Here is an 8940-nt window from a genome sequence, read left to right on the forward strand (position 1 = left end):
AGCTTACTGTTCAAACAAAATAAAAAAGGGGGAGATGTGGAGAGCCGGGGTTTGGTTGCCATGGCGCTGGCTTCTGCCCTCAAAACTGGTAAACCGTATGACCTTTATGACCGTTGGGCAACCGTCATCACGAGCCCAGCCCGGGGCGTCATATGGGGTGATGAACAACAGCCAATCAGTGACTGACACATCCTAGGCGGAGGACAGTTTCCTATATAAGGGATGGGTATCTTCCATTTGAGGTCTCCATTTCTACTCGCTGTAAGCTTATGCTCTCCCTCTCAAGATGCATTAAAGCTTTACTGCAGAAGGATCCTGTGTGTGCTGTGTTGTTCTTGCTGGTGAGACGATAGCGCGAGCCACAGAGATCTACTTAGAAAATCCACAATTATCAGTGGGATGGGTGAATTTTAGCTGGGCCTGGTAGCATGGATCCAGTTACTTAGGAGGCCAAGGCAAGAAGACTAAGTTCAAGGCTACAGAGTGTGTTCCAGGGAAGCTTTGGTAACTTAGTGAGATTCTGTCTAAAACTAATGCAAAAAGAAGTCAAGAGGGCTAGAGATCACAGCTCAGTTGTAGAGTCCTTGCCTGGCCTGTGTAATACCTTAGTTTTAATCCTTAGTATTACACAGAGGTGAGCCTCGGGTGGCAGAGAAATGATTTTTATGGACATATCTCAGGACCTCACAGGCAAAGATGGAGACCTTATACTTGCAGAATGCAATTAGAAAAATGAACCATTAATGATGTAAGTTGGCATGGTAATCATGATGAAAAATTAGTATAAATGGCTGAGACTTTACTCATATATTTTTTAATGTTTTTTAGCTGTATGTTTAAAAAATACTAATTTATTTTATTTATGTGTACAAGTGTATTGCAGCACAAATGTGTGTGTCCTATATATGTGAGCCTGGTGCCTTAGGAGACCAGAAAAGTGTGTCAGAAGCTCTAGAACAGTAAGTGTGGATGGTTATAAGCCACCATGTGAGTACTGAGAACCACACCTGGGGCCTCTCCAAGAACAAGTGTTCCTCAACATGGAGCCATCCCTCCAAGCCCTGAATGTTTGTTATCAATATACCTAATTAGGTTTGTAGTGATAATCTGTGGACATATATTTTGATGAATGTATATTTTGGGGGGAGAAAGGAGGGATATGTCCCTTTTGTGCCACGGACCGGCCCAGTTGGGCTCCCGTCATCCGCGGGAGAACAAGGCTTTAGACAGGAAGACACGGTTTTGGGAAAGAATTGACAGACAGAGACACCTTGATGGTTTTGACTCTGCTGCAACTTTACTGAAATCAAGCTAGTATTTTTATAATGATTTCACAAAAGTCACCTTAAAATTGGCATACTTCCCAGAACATTTACTTTTACCAAGAATACAAAGTTTACATTTTAACTCAAAATGCAATCAAACATAAAGCAGTACCCACAAATAATCTTGGCCTAAAAACTTTTTGATCAGAGCAAACAAAGGAAAAGAAACCTCAAATATAGTTTCATTATTGCTAACCAATGAAGAGGAAAGTCAGGAGCTAAGTCAGATGCCTGCCAAAGTCCTCTCTATATCAAAATCTAACTACACCTTTGTTAACCCTCCTCCCATATGTCCTGCTTAAGATTTATGATCTTCCTTAGGAACAAGGCACTGAAGGGAGGGGGAAACTCCCGCCAGCTGCACCTCTCATGCTATTATTTTTTAAGAAGGGGCCTATTATTATTTTACTATTTTTAATGCCTATTAATACTAAATCTAATTTATTACTTTCCTTAAACTTATTTTTATTAAAGCCTTTAACAATCTACTAATAATAAATTCCTTTATAAAGTTAGTTGTGCTGTTTCAGGTGTCAAAGAGAAAGATCAAAGAATTCATTATTCCAGCCCCAGAGCCACAACTGAAGAAGCGTAGAAATCTCAGAACACGTCTCTTTTCCAAATGGGATGAGTTTGCCAGGGACCTTCCAGGGGGCATTATTTCCAGAGAAATCATATCCCCCACCCTGTAGCTTATGCTACTATGGCGACACTGGCATGGGTGTGGCACTTTTGGAAGATTAAATGTATCTTTATTAATTTTATTATGTGAGTCTAACTGAGTTGCTATGTTTCTGCTAGGAACCTGGAAAAGATCCTGGAGCCCCATATTGCAAATATGGAGAAACTGTTTATTGCCACACATCTCCTTTCCTGGGCTCCCTTCATCCTGGCCACTTACTGCAGGTGAAGAATTCATTCCTGTCTTTATTCTCTCCTAAAGAATTGACAGATGAGAAGCAAGTTTGCTGAAAAAGAAATTATGTTGGATGATTAAAATACTGTTCACGTATTAGGTATAAGGTAGTATAATCCACTGGGAGTGATTGTGAATGTGAAGATACACACCATTAATCTCAGCACTTGAGAGGCAGAATGTGACACCAACATGGTCTACATATTGAGTTCCAGGTCATCCAAGGCTATGTAATAAGACACTACCTCAAAAAAAGGGAAGGAGTCTGGAGAGATGACTCATCAGCTAAGAACACTGGCTTCTCTTGAAGTTTTATTTCCTAGCACCTACAAGGCAGCTCACAAACATCTTTAGCTATAGTTTCAGGAGATCTGAACTTTCTTCTAGTCTTCTTGGGTACTTCATCAATGTGGTGCACAGACATGGATGAAGGCAAAACACCTATACACATCTTTAAAAATTTAAAAATAAAAGATTAGTATAATCCACTGGGCATAAAGGATGGGAGGATCAGAAGTTCAAGATCATCCTTGGCTGTACAGCAAGTTTGAAGGCAGTCTGGTATATAGGAGACTTTGTCTCAAAAACAAAACCAGCAAAACAGAAAGACTAGCATAATTTAAAAAATAAGACAAAGGATTTTCATGAAAATAATTCTCTGTATTATTTTAGATTTTTAGTCTAAATGTAGAATACTAAGGATTTTTGTTGTTTGATTTGTGGAGGTTGTATGTACATATGTGTGTGTCATGAACTTTTCCTGTTATTTAGTCAAAATTTTGTCTCTTTTGATAAGCAACATCAAGAAGTAGCCGGAATAGAACATCACAGGAGTCAAGAGAAATTGAGGAGACTTAAACGAAACCAGAAAAAGAAGCTGAAGGGTCCTCCTGAGAAAAAGCACCCCAAAATGAAGGAACGTCCTGACTTAAAAGTAAGTAGAGTAAGTCAGGCATGGTTGGCTCACATCTTTAATCTCAGCACTCTGCAGAGACAGGCAGATCTCTGAGTTTGAGGCCAGCCTGATTTACAAAGCAAGTCCCAGGACAGCCAGAGCAGCAATACTGAGAAAACTGTGTCTTGAAAACAACAAAAGTAAGAATACTATAGCTAGGTTTGTGGGACACACTTCAATCCTGCCACTTGATAGACTGAGGCAGGATTGTGAGTTTGAAAACACAGAAAGACCCTGTCCCAAAAAGAAAAGAAAAAGGAAAAAAAATGTTACATATGACCACAGCTAACAAAGCAAAGGAGGAAAGCAAACCTTTTCTTTCAGCTTTTGTCATCTTTATTTGCTGGAAATAAACGCAACATTGTGGGGTACTAGACTATATTATTTGGTAATATACCTGTAACAACACCTGCATTCCCACCACTAGGCAAGCTGAAACAGGAGGATTTGGGAACAAACAGCATAGCAAGTCCAAGATCCTCTGGGCTTCATCAGACCTTGGGAAGAAAACAGACATACACTCACTTTTCTGTAGGAGTTGAGTATCTTTGGTACGTTTTATTTATTCCCATATACCTTTGTTATTGAACATCAGACCCAGGACATGATGTGTATTAGCCAAGTGCTCTACTGGTTAGCTATTTCCCCAACCTCACAATCCTTTTCTAACATGGTAGCCCACTAAAAGGAGAGGCTAGAGAGAGGGTTCAGGGGTTAAGAGTGCTTACTGTATCAGAGGACTGGGGTTTGATCAACACCTGTAACTCCAACTTCAAGGAATGTAACACTCACTTCTGTCTTCAGTAGTTACCTATACAAAGGCTTGTGCATACCCCTATACACACCACTTCACATACATATAAAACATGCCTTAGGAACAGAATTAGAAAAGGACAAGAATACATCCAGGTTGTTTTTCATCACTTAGGTTAAAGATTCCATGTATTGTTACATAATGTATACAATAAGATAAAGGAACTGTTGCAATTGGAAAGAACTGTGAACCTGGCTCTGCTACTTAATAGCTTTGTGACCTTAACCTATCCAAACCAGTTTTTATAAAATGTTGTCTTTTCACTGGAAGGTAGTGGCAGAGGTATGTGTCTCTTAGAGTTCAGAAAGCCAAAGTGGTCTCTGGAGGGAATCCAGGACAGCCAGAGTTACACAGAGAAACCCAGTCTTGATCATGCCCCCTAAAAAAGTATTATGTCTGTTCTTGTTTCTCCCCTCCTGCATATACATTTCTTACTAGTTTTGACATGTTTTACCCCATTTAGGTCTAACATGTTGATTTTTTTTCTTTTGCAGCTGAAATGTGGGGCATGTGGTGCTATCGGGCATATGAGGACAAATTCTGCCACCTTTATTATAAAACAAATGCTCCATCTTCTAACCCTATAGCCATGACAAAGGAACATCAGGAAGAGCTGGAAAAGACAGTCTTTCATAACGATAATGAAGAACTTATAAAGGTTGAAGGGACCAAGATCGTTTTCGGAAAACAGCTTATTGAGAGGTAAGGGACAGCAGGCAGGAAGTGCTGTAGGAAGATATGTTCAAGGTTGATGATGATGTTTGGTAGTTGTAAATGTGATGTGATTGTTCTTTCAAGTGGATCTAGGAGTTATGGGAGTTTTGGATTATCACCATGAATGTAATTTTTCCTGGCAATGAAAACTACAGTCATCATTAGTGTGCACTACTTGCTTTGTACACGCTATGCTTTCCTAATCTCAGAATTTTTTTTCTGTTTTTTGTTTGTTTGTTTGTTTGTTGGTTGGTTTGTTTTCATACAGGATCTGTACACAGTCCTGCCTATCCTGCCTAAGGTACCCTGTAGACCAGGCTGGCCTTGAACACAGACATCCACCTGCCTCTGCTTCTGGAGTACCAGGATTAAAAGTGCTCCACCTAGCCTGGTTAGTTTTACTATTTATACAGTACCATTACTAGAGAAATTTTTTGTTTTGTTTTGATTTGCTTGTTTTCGTGTGTGTGTGTGTGTGTGTGTGTGTGTGTGTGTTATTCATAGGCACTGCATGCAAGTAAGTGTTCTATCACTGAGCGTCTCAGACCCTTCCTTGCACATTTTTTAAGGTTTTGCTAAATTACCCATATTGGCCTCAAACTTTTAGTCTTCCACAAATCTAAGATTACAGGCATGGAACACTATACCTGACATGAGGATAGTTGAGATAAAATGGGAGACGATGAAGGAAACTATGCTTATGCCCAATCTTCTTGTACTCAGAAAAAAAAAATAATGCTTAGGTCTATCTCCACATCTTTTATTTTATTTTTTATAATTTTTTATATTAATCACAGGTTGTTTACTTTATATCCCAGCTTAGCCCCTTTCCTCATTCTCTCTCAATTCCACACTCCCTCCCTCATCTCCTCCTTGCCCCTTTCCAAGTCCACTGATAGGGGAGATCCACCTCCCCATCCATCTGAATCTAGCTTATCAAGTATTTTCAGGACTGGGTGCAATGTCCTTCTCTGTGGCCTAGCAAGACTGCTCCTCCCTTGGAGGACAGGAGGTCAAAAGAGCCAGCCATTGAGTTCATATCAGAAGTAGTCTCTGTTCCCCTCACTAGAGCACTCACTTGGATACTGAGCTACCATGGGCTACATCCGAGCAACAGCTTATATTCATACATGGTTCTTGGTTGGAGAAACAGTCTTATAAAAGACCTCTGTGCCCAGATATATTTGATCCTTGTGGAGCTCCTGTCCTCTCCAGGTCATATTAACTCCCCCTTCTTTCATAAGAATCCCTGCATTCTGCTGAATATTGGTAATGAGTCTTAGTATCTGCTTTGATACACTGCTAGGTAGAGTCTTTCAGAGGCCCTCTGTGGTAGGCTCCTATCCTGTTACTTGTTTGCTCCTACATCTAATGTCCATCACTTTTGTCTAGAGATCAATGGAAGTTCAGTAGAAATATCCAAATGCAAATATATTACTGATTGATACCATTTGGAAGTTGAAAAATAACATGATTACTGCTGTGTTTCTATTCAATCAAAACTGTTTTGTGCCAGATTTTTCTTTAAGTTTTTGAGACAGAATTTCTCTGTTTAGCCTTGGCTGTCCTGGACTTTCTTTGTAGACCATGCTGTCTCTGAACTCTCATTGATCTGGCTGCCCCTGCCACCTGGAGAGCTGGATTATAGGCATGTTCCACCAGGCCCAGGTGTACTTAGAGAATTTAATAGAAGAAAATGGAAATGTTAGAGATTTTTCCATTTTCAAAATTAAAAAGCAAGACAGGCTGTGGTACTACACCCTTTATTCTCAGCACTTAGGAGACAGAGGCAGGCAAATCTCAGAGTTCAGGGCCAGCCTGCTCTATAGAGTGAACTCCAGGACATGCAAGACTGTATAGGGAAACCCTCTCTTGACCCCTCCCCCAATATAAACATATTGAATAATTGCGAGTTCACAAAAGTATTCCAAATTCATCTGTTCACCTTTTTGCCACATTAGTATTTGTATCCCTAAAATGTTTGTAATCTGATTAATTGAGACGTAAATTACAGATATCATGATAGTTCACTATACACACATACACTTTTCTAAGAACTGGGCTTTAACACATGGTACTGTTACTACAACTAAGAAATTAATATTAATTTAGTAATATTCAATTCTCAGGCATTTATTCAAATTATCCAAGCCATCTCATTGACCTTTATTGGCTCATTTCTTACTTCTCAATTCAATTCCTGTATTTTCAGTCTGTCATATCCTAAAGCTATCCTCACTATTTTTGTACACTTTGTGGCAGTGACTCTTTTTTCATTCAAACCAAAGGTTTCACCAAGTACAGCAATTTCAGGATCTTGTTTTGGAAAGAACAAAGATTTATTTTTTAAAAACTGAAAAAGAAAGAGTATGGTGGTTTTCAAGGGAATAATTAATACCTGACTTCTTTTCTACTGATTAGACTTAAAAATGTTCAGGGGGGGCGGAGCCAAGATGGCAACTAGCATGCATAGTTTCTGAGCTGTGGAAGAGCTGAACACCTGAGTTGGTGAAGCCAGGGAAATGACAGTGAGGCTTTCTAAATGACAGGGAACATCACACGAGGTGAGAACTTTGGTCTTGGGTCACACATGGACTTGTTTGGGGAAGGAGAGAAATGATCCTTTGATCTTCCAGCACTCCCCTTTCTCAGACAGTCCTCCTCCTCACCACAGCTGACTCACCAAGATTCTCAGCTCATATATAACTGCCTGGGCTCTGCAGCCAGCAGCTGAGGCAGAGCTCCTAGCCCCTTAGTAGAAACTGCCAGCCGCACTGGTCCTGGAGTCCCAGACCCATGCCACCATCCTCCCAGGGTCCCAGGTCTGCTGGATGCCATATTGGCTCTGCAGGGTCATTCAGCCACTGACTGTATGGCCTGCCCAATCCCTCAGTGACAGATAATGTGCTATATACCCACCAAAGCCCAGCAAACCCACCATAGAAGCTAGGCACACCAGACACTGGGCCTTCCAGGCCTGGAGAGCACAGTGGAGGGCCTTCAGGACTTCCCAGAAGGCATCTGGACTGTCATCCCAGTCTCCAGCTGTAGCTGGACTTCCTAACGTTGGGCTGTAGCAGCACTGAGCTGGCGGAGGAGCACTTCAGTCCTCTTGCTAAGACCAAGCAAGGCCAAACCAGAGAGCAGAGAGCCCCGATACTCTGATCCCTGCCAATGTGACCTGCTTGAGAGTGAGTGCACCCTTGAGTGTCTGCAGAGCCCCAGATCCAGAGTTCTTCTAAAATAGAAGCCAGGCGTAAAATAGAAGACTTTCACCCACATACCCTCTGTGGGAAACAGAGGGTCACTTGGGACATTGAAGCCCCTGCTCTGTGGGTCCAACTGAGGAGTTAAGGCAGTTAATGCCAGAAATTGCACTGTGACCATCACCAGTGCCTGCCACATATACAGTGCATGCACAAATAACCCCCTAGGAGCCTGCAAGGCAGAGCCCCTCCCACACACTCAAGGATTCAACATTCTCTATCACTCTGTCCCTTGAGGCACACTTCCCTGCATACTTAAACACAAACACACACCCAAACACAAGTGCACTGCATACTTTCCTCCCACAGGTACAGATAGTGCACCAATGCACACGCTAAGGCCACATGACCTCTCTCAGCTTCCTGAAGAACTCTCTTCAGAGAGACAGTACCAATCTGAAATTCAGAATCCAGAAACAAACAGGGAAAGTTTCAGATAAGCCAATGGCCAGGGGTAAGTGAAAGAACACATCCAAAATGAATCAGGACATCATGACTTCACCAACAAACCCCTAAATAGATGGATACTCCAATTCTTCAAAAGCACAGGAAAATGACTTTAAAGCTATGCTTACCCAATTATTTGAGGCTCATAAACAGGAACCAAATAGCCATGCAAATTCAGACAGTTAAAGAGGAAATGAACAAATCTACCAAAGATTTGGCCAGTCAGTTGTAGGCAAAGAAAGAGGAAATGGACAAAATTCTTAAAAAACACAGGCAAATATAGCCAAAAAAATAGAGGCACAAGTAGAGATACAATTAGTGGCATATAGAGAGGAAATGAACAACAACAAAAAAAAAACATAGAGAGCATCATAGAGAGACAAGAATCCACATTCAAACAGATGAAGGAAATGGTGCAAGGAAGGAAAACAGAATTAGAATCAATAAAGAAAACACAAACTGAGAAAACTCTGGAGCTGGAGAACTTAGAGAAAAGATCAGGA

Source organism: Meriones unguiculatus, assembly GCF_030254825.1.
Source record: "Meriones unguiculatus strain TT.TT164.6M chromosome Y unlocalized genomic scaffold, Bangor_MerUng_6.1 ChrY_unordered_Scaffold_35, whole genome shotgun sequence".
Taxonomy (NCBI): domain Eukaryota; kingdom Metazoa; phylum Chordata; class Mammalia; order Rodentia; family Muridae; genus Meriones; species Meriones unguiculatus.